The following is a 12,500-nucleotide window of genomic DNA, read 5'->3' as shown; positions in this document are numbered from 1 at the left end:
TATTCCATGGGGTGTGTTGCTTCTGTTATTCAAATATGGAAAACCCTCTCCTTTTCCAGGTGAATGAAAGGCAAGGAGAATGAGATCAGACAGGAGCTCAGCGTACAGGGGAAAAAAAAATAAAGCAAAGGAATTGTACTGATAAAGGTGCTGGTTTTAGATAAATTCAACATATGACATGCCATTACTCAAATCACAATTCTGTCTTTATTTCTAGATGCAGTAAAGTGGGGAGAAGGATTCAGATGTAAGACTACAAACTGACCATGCATTGATGAGGAAACAGCTGCATGTCCTGGTTAGAAATGCATATTTTTCTTTTTAATTAAATATTCGTGTTTTGGATGTCGATTTTATTTGCCTCTATTTCTGAATCATCGCAGAAAAACTCACTGTAACCATTTTGGACCCGTTTCATATAATTTCTGCCTGGAAAAAGCTCTCTATAAAAGCATAAACACGTGTGTGTGTATCTGTTTGTGCATGTAGGTATGTTCTGGAATGATTCCATGGGATTTTAATTCCCTGGAGGGTGTGGACATGCTTTCAGAGCCCGACAGCTCCGAGGTCAGATGGAGCTTGTTCATCTTCTCTTATTGCAACCCAAGCAAACATTCATTTGTTATTGTGTGTGGAGCTGAGCCCTAAACCAGGCTTTATCCTGTTGTAGCAACTAATTGGTGAGGAAATTGTGATTTTACATTTAAAATACCCCCTCAGTTCTGGAGAAAAAGGTGCTGTGACCATTCTGCCCTGATTATTTCAAGGTCAGTGTCCCATTCTGCTCCCCATCAGCTGCTGGTGGCCATCAGGGCAGGGAGGGGCTGGATGGATTTCCTTGGATTTCCTAAAAGTTGGGCACGATGAAGAGAAATAGCGGAAGAGCAGGGCCTGAGGGGTGGCACTGCCAACAACTGTTCATCAGGGAAAAAAGCCCTGCAGTTATTTATGGCCTGGACTTCTCCAGGACATTTTGTTTGCAGGGGATTTTAGTGCCCATGGACCCTTCCTGTAGTGAGATGTGCTTGGAGGAAATAATCACACTGGCAAGGGGTTTCTGTCTATTTATTTAATTATTTTTAAATCCTATTCAGAAAAAACAAACCCTCCTGTAATTCTGTTTTCTTTCTGTTGTGGCTGGTGAAAAGGGAGTCTGGGCTACCAATATATGCATTTCCCATGAACTTTTACTAACAGGAGCTCTAAGGTGAAAGCTTTGCCTATAATGGGAATTATTTACACCATAACTTCCTTTCGAGCTGCCATTTATTAGGATTTTGTGTTCTGCTTACTGGCCTTGACTGCTGTAGAGAGCAAGTTTCTTACGTACCTGCTGCTGAATTTCGTTTTGTGAACCTCTGTGATCTGTAAAAATCAGAATGATAAAGTTATTGACAAAATGGGGTTTGTATGAAGAGTGTTTAAATTTTTTTAGGCTTTTTTAAAAAATTATTTTCTTATACCCAACTGATAAATGGATTTTTTTCCTTACAGTTAGTGATTGTTCCAAGTAGAAAATAATTTACTAATTTCTGATTAACCCTAGCTAATCAGACAGGCAGTGGCATCCAGCTGCTGTGTGAGCCCAGATCTCCATAAAATCTGGTTAATATTTTCATTTATCTCATTGAGGGGGCAGCTCTGACCTGAAAAGCTGACTCCCTTGTCTGTTTGTGACTTAGCTGATAAACTTTCCCTCTTTCAGGACCAGACAGCTGGAAAGGCCACCATGGGAGGCTGGCTGGTTTTTGGGAATGAATGAGAAAGAAGAAAGATTTACTCTGCTTTTTTGGGGAGACAGTCTGTGGTGTTTGTTCTTGCACACATCCAAAACCACCTCCTATCTTTTATCCCCCAAACCTTCTCCTGTGTTCTCTCGGAGGGTCTCCTGTGGGCTGAGCTGTTCTGTTCCCAGGGGGAAACACTGGAAATGCAGGTCCAACATTCCAAGTGCAGGCTTGAGCAGCTTCCTGTGTGGAATCACCGAATCACTTAGGTTGGAAAAGGACTTTAAGGCCATCAAATCCAACCATTCCTGCAGTGCTGCCAAGACCCGTGTCCCCAGGTGCCACATCCACACGGTTTTTAAACACCAAGAAAGTCCCAAAGTGCTGCAGCCTTTAGAGCTGGAGCTTGGCTGTGCCTGCAGTGTGGATGTTTGGAATTGGGCTATTTCTTCCCTTTGGCTCTGACCTTAAAGCACCCACTTTTGTGTTTTTGTGCTGTTTCCTCTCTGACTGAAGCTGTTTCTCAGGGCAGGGATCAGCCTCGTGACCTCCTTGCCCTGCGTGACCAAAGAATGAACCCAGAGCCATTCAGATGGGGCTCCAGACTGGAGTTAATCTGTGCTGCCCCACAAATAACTGCATTTACTCACACAGGGTCTCTCTATGTAAATGCATTTCTCCTCTTTGTCAGGAATTGTAATTAAGATTTCATTGCGTGATGAACTCCCTATATTTAGAGCATTCTTCATGAATCTATTACCTTTTAAAAGATATTTGGTGGTGGGAAAGTTGGTAATCGTTCCTTTTCATTTAAAATTCAGGGCATGATATGTGGAGCTGTGTTTATGGGGAGGGTACAGGGTCCTGTCATTTTCTACTTGCTTAAAAGCTCCGTAAGTGGTTGAGGAAGCTCCCATCCTGAGGAGAAGAAAGGGCTCATTAAAAAGATTAGCTCATAGAGAACAAATTAAACTTCAGTGCCCTGCATAAAGATTGTAATAACTGTAATAATAAATGAATTAATAATGCATTAAAGGAGAATTCCTCTACTCAGCTTGTCACACACTTATCCTTGAAAATTGACTTCAGTGAGGTGTGTCACATGAGCTACTGACCTCAACTGATGGATTTGGGATTTTTCCATGCTCCAAAATCCACTCGAACCCAGATTTCTGTATTTTTGACAGTTTGCTGGATAGACATGAAGTAAGTTGGTCCATTTGGTGCTGCAAGCCAGGGGGGAAGCTCTTTGTTGAACCAAAGTAATCTCTAGTTTTAACCTCAAGTAATGAGAACTGGTAAATCCTGACCACTTGGAAGGGGAAAAATTGACAATCCAGTGTTGGAGGCTGCACAGCAGCAGCAGAGGTGCACACTTTGGGCTGATGGGGGATGCACAATTTATAAGGCCTCTAACATACATTTATATCTATATGGCCTCAGACTGACTGAGAGTAGGTTTAGATCCAATATTAAGAAGAAATTGTTCCCTGTGAGGGTGATGAGGCCCTGGCACAGGGTGCCCAGAGCAGCTGGGGCTGCCCCTGGATCCCTGGCAGTGCCCAAGGCCAGGCTGGACATTGGGGCTTGGAGCAGCCTGGGACAGTGGGAGGTGTCCCTGCCCATGGCAGGGGTGGCACTGGATGAGCTTTGAGGTCCCTTCCAACCCAAACCAGTCCGGGATTCTATCTGGAGAGCTCCCATAAATTTGAGGGTTTTGTGCCCACTGTTGTAAATATGAGATTATCAGGATTTAGGAATAAGTTATCAAGTTCAGCCCTGAAATAAGAGGCATCCATAGGGGTTTAGTTGAGGAACTGTAGGTGCTGAGGCATCTCTAGACAGCAGAAAAGTGAGAGTTTGGGATTTCTGCTGTCCCCCCTGGGTAAGGGCTGGGTTTCTAATGGCTGTGACACTAGGGAAAAATTGAATTAAGGGAATTGATTACCCAGACATGGCAAGCTGGTTGCAAAATGGATCTTTAGGTACCTGGGTACCTTTAAAATTAGTCCATTATTCACTCTGAACCCAAACCTGCTCCTCTAAGCCCAGGCACTACTGAAGATGGCATTTACATGAGCCATGAGGTGGTTAATGTTTAGAATCTTGAAAGAATTGAGGCTGGAAGGGACCTGGGGAGGTTCAAAAAAGAATCTGTGGGTTCCAATTAAAGATTATGGGGAACACTCATCCGGTTCCTATAGAATCATGGAATGGTTTGGGTGGGAAGGGACCTCAAAGGTCATCTCAGTCCAACCCGTGCCATGGGCAGGGATGTTTTCCACCAGCCCAGGTTGCTCAGTTTATAGTGATTATGTCACTCTGATGCTTCTCTGTGTCCCCATCCACACCTGCAAACAGGTATTTGTAGGTGTTGATTTAACACTGAGCTTTGCCTATGAATGATATGAAAGCAAATTCCTTCTGGGATGCTTTTTTTTCCTTTGGAAAATAATTGAAAATTCATCTCTAGTGTTTTGTTGCTTTTATTGGAAGGGTATTTTTAATAAAAATTTCATTCAGCATGAAAAGGACAACATCAATGGGGTTCTTATCAGTGCTTTGCATCATGTTAATACCAGTGCCAACAGCGAGTTGTGCAGGTATTACACCAGAACAAAGGAAATTATTCCAGGGATTTTATCTGAGAATATTTTGAGTTTGCTTGTCAAGCCATGCAATATGTGCTCTGCTTTATTTGCTGGCTGCTGTGAGAGCAGCTGAACAGTTGCTGGGGTTTGCACAGGGATTCTTTTCTCTCCCTGCACCGGTTTACTTTGGCACATTATTTGATCCACGCCAGGAAAATAGTGAGATATCAAACAAAAGTGATGCATTAATACCTGGAATTGTTACAGCTCAGAGGAGCATTGCTTCTCCATCATTTGAAGTGGTCACTCGGGGTGCTGGAAGCACAATCCTCTTTTTCAGCCTTCCCAGCAATAAAAGGCTCAGCAGTGCTGCTGGATTGTGGAACAGAGCAGGTGCCTGCAGCAGGGATAGCCCGGGGCTGGCGCGGGATAACGAGGGAAGCACGGCTCTGCCTCCTGGGCTGGACCTGCTCCTCCAAACCTCCCGGCTTCGCTCTCAGGGCAGCAGAAAGAGCTAAATGCTGAGGTGTTCTTAAATTTCCAGTAACGAGGCTGAGCTCATTAGCACTCTCATCAAATGGCTTTCAGTTGCTATCAGTCTGACTTGGATTTGAATTGATGACCTTGAGATAAAAGGCTTTTTATTCTATTACCCATCTCCTGAGCCATCAAGTCTTTAATATGCCGTGTAAAATCAGTTTTCAGATGGTATTTCTTTTATATAATATCATCATTTGTTATTAATGATGTCTGATTTTGGGTGCTGCAAGCTCTAATTGTGCACTGTAGTACTTTTGTTATTCCTATTATTTCAGATTTATCTGCTATATTACCACATACTTGTAGACAAAGAGAAAATAGATTGGTAATAGAGTGTAATCCAGTTTTATATAAACGAGTTAATAAAATCACATAAAAATACAACGTTAAATTCAGCATCAGCAAAGCTCATCTGTTACTTCAGTAAATTGATATATAAAATTCTACTTCGATGCTGAAATAAACTTTCCTGCAAAATGCTGTATGGGACTACCAAACATATGGAAAATAAAGAAAAAATGAGTAAGAATATATAATACAAACTTAAAAATGAAGGAAGTTTTTATTACATGCCACTCTTGTCCTCCTGAAGGCTTTTCCCTGAGGATAATATGGAGAAGATGATGTGAAAAACCCAACGTACACAGGAGTGTTAGGAGTGTAATGAGGGAGCTTTTCCTGGTTTGGTTGTATGTGACTGTGTTTGTTCGGACAAGATAAAACTGGGAGCACTGGGATGAAGAGGTGCCTTTAGGGAGAGATGCTTTGGGAACTCTCAGGTATGGACACCTTACTGTCCATATTTGATCTGACTTGAAGGTATCCAATAGGAATTTGAAAAGGAAGATAGTACAAAGCTGGTGCTGCAGCAGTCACTTGTGCCTAATTAAATGGGTTTGTTCCAGAGGAGATAGCATTTCTGTAAGATGCAATTTATTGGGTCTTGACACTAAAAAGTAAGGGTTAGAATGCAAATCTGTACAGATTTTAGGGGGTCAGCCAGCTGAGCCCTCTGGAGCCCAGTGCATCCCCTGCCTCCAGCAGAGGTGGTCGTGTCAAGGTCATTTTAGAAGCTCCCAGCGATGGGTCAGAGCAGCTTTCTTGGAGATAATGTATTAAAATTATTAACTATATAGTTCATACAGCTTTTCATATTATCTGTCCTTAATTTCCCTCTCAGTGAATTAAGGCAGCCACTGGTGGTGTTCCCAAAGTACAACTGATTGGAGCTTTCTTAATTAAACCCTGTCATGTGTTGGAATATTGCTGCCATGTCCCTTTTCCAGCCCTCTCTCTTGATGGAGTGAGCAAATATCCTCCTTTCTAGGTCATGTTTTCTGAATCTCACATGGATAATTACCTCCTGTGTCCTGTGGTTAACATCTGCTAACACTTCCCCAAACACCACCTGTGTCTGGCAGCAGCCTCTCCTTGCTGACTCACGCTTGGGTTTTGTCTTTTCCAGCCTCTGTTCTCACTGCCTGTCTGAAAAAACCGTATTTTAAAGCTTGCCCTTAGTTATTCCCAGAATAAGTAGGACTTTGAATACCTTTTTATTAAATTATCTTGGTGATTTCAGATTGGTTTTCGCCATAAGTGTTGTTCTTTAGGGTCCTGGTGAATCCCTCACGCTGTGTACAACCTCAGTCGCTCCTGAAAATGTGGGGCCAAGTCAAACACCTGTGAAGGAGTGCTGGTGTGGGCCCTCAGTTTGGAAATAGACAGTCAAAATCTGTTCTTTGAGTGTGCTCATTGTCAAACGAAACTCACAAGTCAGTGAATGGACCTTGCTGCGACAAACATATTTTGTTTGTCCATTCAAAATGTAACACATCTAATTCCCTCCTGTGATAAGGTGATTATCCTGATTAAAAAAAAAGGAAAACTGGGTTGACATGATTAGAACTGCACGTCTTGGCAGTTTCTTCTCACTTTCTATTCCTGGAGGTCCTTACAATTTAATTGTTTATTCATTTGTTCCTGGGTCTGAATTTAGATTTATGGAGACCTCCTTTTTCCCATTGTAAAAAAGGGCTGCTCTGTTTGAACATCTCTTGCCCCCAGTCATTCCCAGAGTGCTAAAAACTAATTACTGGTAGTTTAAAGAGAACTTCAGCAGATTCAGAAGTATTTCAAAAGGAATTTAATCCTTAATGACTTACCCAGTTGCTTCTAACCCACACAGTCCTCAGCTCTCTGCTCAGATTGTGGTCCAAGCTCCAAGTTAAAATGAATTCTGTTGAGGGTCTGGTCACTATAAAGCATCTTTTTGTGAAGAAAGAGGTTAAAAAAGGTGTAGAAAATGCCAACCTTTTGCAATTTGCAGTTCTTTCCCAGGTAGATAATGGACTAATGTTGCCCTTCACCTTTACAATCCCTTTGTGCAGGCAAGGTAGGAAGGGATCTTGGCACAAGAGTAAAAGGTTCTTTTGGAAGTGACCTTTTTTTTTTTTTTTTTTTGATTAATCATGGTTAATTCAATTATTGAAGGGTTAGAAAAACTCATTAGGATTCATATGAATGACTTCTTACTGCTTAATTAGTTGGATTAGAAGACTTGAAGATCCACATTTCTGCATTACTCATCAAACCCATGATAACCAGGCAGCTTTATTATTGTTTTTGTAAGTGCACTGCAGGTGTGGTTGTGTTCTCCTATTGCATTTCCTGCCCTTTTTTGCTGTCCTGGTGTCTGATCCTCACTTAGGTCCACATCAGCCACTCTTGAGTGGAGCAAATCCAGTTTAACAGCAGCAGGAGGAGGAGGTGAAGTTGTCTCTTGGCAGCTTGACCATCCAACACAGGGGGCTTAGAGGGGTGGGAAGGGTTAAACTGGAAATCTCTCCCATCTTGGTGTGCACTGGGATTTTTAGAGCTTGATAACACTGCAGTGTTTCTTATGATGATGGCAAAAGGCAGATTGGAATAATAAATACATTGTAGATATGATAAATGTTTTTAAAAAGAGTGATAAACCATGTATTCTAAGATCCTCTCAAATATTGCAGCCTGTTTTTTTGTTATGCTTCGATAGTTTATTCCCAGTCCTGCCCCTGCAGACTTGAACATTAATGCATTTCATTCTGCTCTGAAGAATATTCCTCTTCTCTGCAATGCCACCTTCCACTTAGGGATTTCTGAGACAGATGTGATATTAAAGTACCTTCAGTTCTATGCTCTGGAATAAAGGAAACAATTTAGAGGCAAAAAACAACACAGTACCCTTCAGAAAATGGAAATATAAATTCATTTTCTGAAAGTGACTGAGATGCTATCGAATTATTTTCTATATTCATTATTTGACAGAATAGCATAGGTAAATGCCAGAGAATGGAAAGTGATTAAAAATGTAAGAATTAATAGCAAAAAGTAGATAAGCAAATGCTATGTATACAGATTTGCATCCTGTGCCATAAAGAGGATTACAGAATTAATTTACCAGTGGCGTTTATTTTGGAAGCCAGTTCAGATAAATAACAGTCCTCATGTGCAAGGATCCTAACGAAGTCAGTGGGGCAAACCCAGAAAAGTCAGTTGAGGAATAGAAGAAAAACCCAAAAAATTTATGTTGATGTTTTTTCCTTATCAGGTAGAATATCAAGTTAATAAAAACTAGGAAGATGATCAGTCTAGAAATCAGAATTGCAATTTTCTCTGAAGGTGACTTGGGAGGCCTCAAACAGCGACCGCGTGAAGATGGGATTTGTGAACCAAACTATTGGCACTGCCAATGTTTCATCTTGAGGCAGCAGTGACTGGGTGTTGATGTGATGTCGGGGTCTCCTCCCCCCGCCATGGAGCCCTGGGAGCGGGGCCCTGAAGGGACAGAGATGGGGTTTCCCTGCCCCTGCTCAGCCTCGTTCCCCATTGTTGGTTTGTGTTTTCCTGCGCGGGCAGGGACCCTCAGCCCGTGATTGCCTCAGTTCCTCGGCAGAGCTCCGGCCATGCGGCTGGGGAAGTAAACATCTCTCAAACATCTATCAAGAATCTGTCTGTCCATATATATTTCTTTTCCACGGGACTCCTGGTTTGATACATGCGTGTTACAGTAATGCCTGATGTAACAAATGGTGGAGAATTGAGAGCAGAATGATCCCCGATCCCTAAGCGACTGATTTGTGTGAGTAAACCCTAGAAACTTTGGATTCCTCTTCTTGGTTTTGTTTTGCTATTCCATATCTAAACTATGGAGGAACCGTGGGAAGACTCTTGGCTTTCAGAGCCGCATATGGACATCTATCTTAAAATGATTCTTGAACAACGATTTGTAAATTTTAGCTTAATTCAAGCTCAAAAAGAACTGAAACACTTCCTGGCACAGTTGTTTAAGAACTTTTTCTATGTTTCTTGGGACTTAATTCTTACCAAAGACTTTTGGAACACCGTTTGGACACAGTTAATATTTGAGTCAAAATACATGCCGATGGAAGAATATTTTCGTGAATATTATTTAATTACCGAGACTGTTGAGCAATGTCAGCTGTGTCCTGGTGAAGGGAACCCTGGCGCAGGGACCGTGCGGCCCAGGCCACGTGCGCCGAGCGCTCTGCGAGCAGCAGCGAGGCAGTTCCCGCGCGCGGGCGGAGCCACGCGAGCCGCAGTGTCGGTGGCAGAGCGAGGTACAGTGGGACCTGGCGGTGCCCGCATGGCCCCGCGCAGCGCGTGGTGGAGCGAGCCCCGTGAACGCCCAACTGAGAGGGGCGGTGCGCGGGCGGCGGTGGAGCAGAGCCGTGCCCAGCCGAGATGCACTCTGGAGCAGGGTGCAGGGGAGTCATTGCTCAGGGGCCCGGCTGAGATGCAGCGCCTGGCATTGGCAGCGAAGCTGCGACCAGAGGAGGCGACGCACGGAGAACTGAGCGGCGCGGCCCGGCCCGGCCCACGCAGCCCCGAACGCGACCCCGGGAAGAGCGCGCAGGCACCAGCAGCCCCGACAATTCCAACACGGGAGCGACCGAAGGAGAGAGCAAAGACGCAGCGAGACAGAAAACAGCAGCCACTCGGAAAAAGGAAAAGATCATAGTAACTAAGACCTTAGGGATAGTAAAATGGTATAATGTTGAACAAAATTATGTTAGGTTTTATAACGAGATGTGACAACCAGCAAGACATATTTGTGCATAGAACTGCTATTAAAAAGAATAACCCTGAAAAATGCATCCCAAGCTTGGGAGATGGAGAGGTGGTAGAATTCAAAATTATAGGAGGTAGAAAAGGGTTACAAGCATCGCAGGTCACTGGGCCTGATGGTGTTCCTGTAAAAGGCAGTATATATGCTAAAAATCGTAGTCATGTTAGACGATATCTCCATTGTAAGTCCCCCCTACAGTCTCCCTTTCCTAATCCCACCTTTCCCTTTTACCCTATGTCCTATAACCCCCAATGTATTCCCAATCTGTTTTTTCATCCATGGTTTCCCTCACAAAACCATACCTTTGCCAAGTGTTTCCCCAAAAATCCCTTTCCAATGCCGAGTGGGGGATGAAAAGGGGGAGGGAAGAAGTTAAACCCTCTCCTGCCTCAGTTTCCCCACAAAGCATGCTCAGAGTTCTGTCTCCCTTCTGTCAGCCCTAAGATGTTCCACAGAATCTGTTTGGACATTCAAAGACTCAGGAGGGTGGCTTGTTTTGTTTTGAAACTGTCCTTGTTGTTTTCAATGTTAAGTTTTACATCTCTTTTGTTAAAAATAAACGGGTGAAATGTCGGGGTCTCCTCCCCCTGCCATGGAGCCCTGGGAGAGGGGCCCTGAGGGGAGGCACGGTGTTTCCCTGCCCCTGCTCAGCCTCGTTCCCCGTTGTTGGTTTGTGTTCCCTGTGCGGGCAGGGACCCTCGGCCCAGACTGTGAGGGTTCCTCGGCAGAGCCCGGCCATGGGCTGGGGAAATGAACATCTCTGAAACATCTACCAACAATCCGTCCATGTGTATTTCTTTTCCATGGGACTCCTGGTTTGATATAGGCGTGTTACAGTAATCCCTGCTGTAACAATGTGATGAGGACTTGCCTTGTTTCCTGACAGTCTGAGTCCCAATTCTGATGCTCCAATCCCTCCTGGATGGGTTTCCTGATCTGGGTGGGATTCACTGGGCTGAGGTTTCTCCAGGAAAGAACAACCCAACCGCGCATCTCCAGCCGGTGCCGAGGCGGCAGTGGTGGCACTGTCCATTCCCTGCCTGCCCTGGGACATCCCAGCTTTGGGCAGCACCGGCCCTGCCTTTCCATCCCCAGCCACGTGTTCAGTGCAGTGCTCACCTCTCCTGTCTGTGACAGTGCTCGGGTGGTGACAAGGAAATCGCACAAGTCGCTGTGTGTCTGGGAGCTCCTCTCCCGCTCCGGCGTTCACTGCTCCATAGGGATGCCCAGGATGGATCCCTGCTTTCTGTGCCACAAGTGCAGGCTGAGAAGACTCCCAGAATTACACCCTGCCTTACCAAATCAACCACCTGGCAGCAACAGAAGGCTTGAAAGTCACTGCAGCTCCAGTTTCTAAAAGCTGCTGTGGTTATGGAGCACCTCACCCGAGCCGGGCCTGACAGAGATGTGACAAATAACTTGGGGATGTTCTTTAAATGCTGCTGAGCTATTGGCATGTTCCCTCCAAACCCTTCCTGTCAGGCACATCATAAATTGCTGCAGTAGAAGTTATTCCAGAGCAGCTCTAAGACGGATCATTGTTCAGTTGTACCGACAGCCCGTGGGCTTTAATCTGTTTATTTGGCTGTACCATCTTCTGTGGCTGCCTGGAAATAGGATTCCCAAGCAGGCAGATATCTCTTGGAGAATTCTCACTTTGCATATTTCCTCACTACTCCATTTGAAAAAAAAAATCAGTTTCTTCTTAAATCTTCCCTGCCAAGCTTAGCATCTTTTGTCCTGCCAGAAACAAAATCGTTGCTCGTGTCTGAGTGTGGCAAACCAGGGCGCAGTGAGTTATTGCTCAGTGGCCTGGTGCTCCTTTTCCCCTCAGTGTAGCTGTTCCTCTGTCCTTGTACAGGGCTAAGTACAGGACAGGGGCTGTTCAGTGCCTGGAATAATTTGGATGGAGTTTATTATCATTAGCAGGAAGGGCAAAGGCAGTTGCCTCAGGAGTTCATTACAAGGGAATTATTTGCGTATATGCATTTAGAAAGAGTCAGCCCTAAGTGCTGTTGCCTCATTAAATTCAAGAACCTGGGTGCTGTTACGGCTCTTCAGATTTAACAGGCACAGCTTTTCCAAGGCTTGTTTCCCTGTAATCTGCTGCATGGCAGGCAGGCACCGACAGATGCTCAGTGGATTCCTGCATGAGCTGAGGGCTGGGGCTTTGCTGGCTGTGGGATTAGGGCTGCTGGAAGGTGTGAGGGCGCCGGGATGCGGCCCCAGCGGCTTTTCCCTGGGAAGAGGCTGCTGAGGAATCACCATGATCCTTTTTCTCGGTCAGTTTGCGTTGGCTGGAGCTCCCCACGAGGTCTCTGTCGTCACACCACAAGTTGTGTCTCGGGGAGAGGGGTGAAGGGACACCCACTAACAAGGGACTCAGCCAGGAGACAAAGGGACACTGTCTGTGCTCGCCATTGCTCATTTGGGAATTAATGAACGAGTGCAGGGTGCAGATGGGAGGGCTATGAAACCTCTTCCACTGGGCAAGGAGAGCTCTCCCCTGAGTTC

General features: G+C 44.7%; 1 protein-coding gene across 10 annotated transcripts in view; it reads left to right on the top strand.

Annotated features, from left to right (window-relative positions):
- CHL1 (cell adhesion molecule L1 like) overlaps positions 1 to 12,500 on the top strand; it is a 131,756-nt gene that overhangs the window by 31,682 nt on the left and 87,574 nt on the right. For 8 of the 10 annotated variants that reach the window (XM_032120384.1, XM_032120392.1, XM_032120393.1 and 5 more), the window contains exon 2: positions 218 to 298. The exons of the other annotated variants lie outside the window; for them this stretch is intronic. The gene's annotated coding sequence lies outside the window, so the exon portion shown is untranslated. The remainder of the gene's footprint in view (positions 1 to 217; positions 299 to 12,500) is intronic. 10 annotated transcript variants of the gene reach the window in all.

The sequence above is a fragment of the Corvus moneduloides genome, chromosome 11 (genome assembly GCF_009650955.1).
Source record: "Corvus moneduloides isolate bCorMon1 chromosome 11, bCorMon1.pri, whole genome shotgun sequence".
NCBI lineage: Eukaryota > Metazoa > Chordata > Aves > Passeriformes > Corvidae > Corvus > Corvus moneduloides.
Note: the sequence above shows the minus strand (reverse complement) of the source record. Positions and strands in the feature narration are given on the sequence as shown.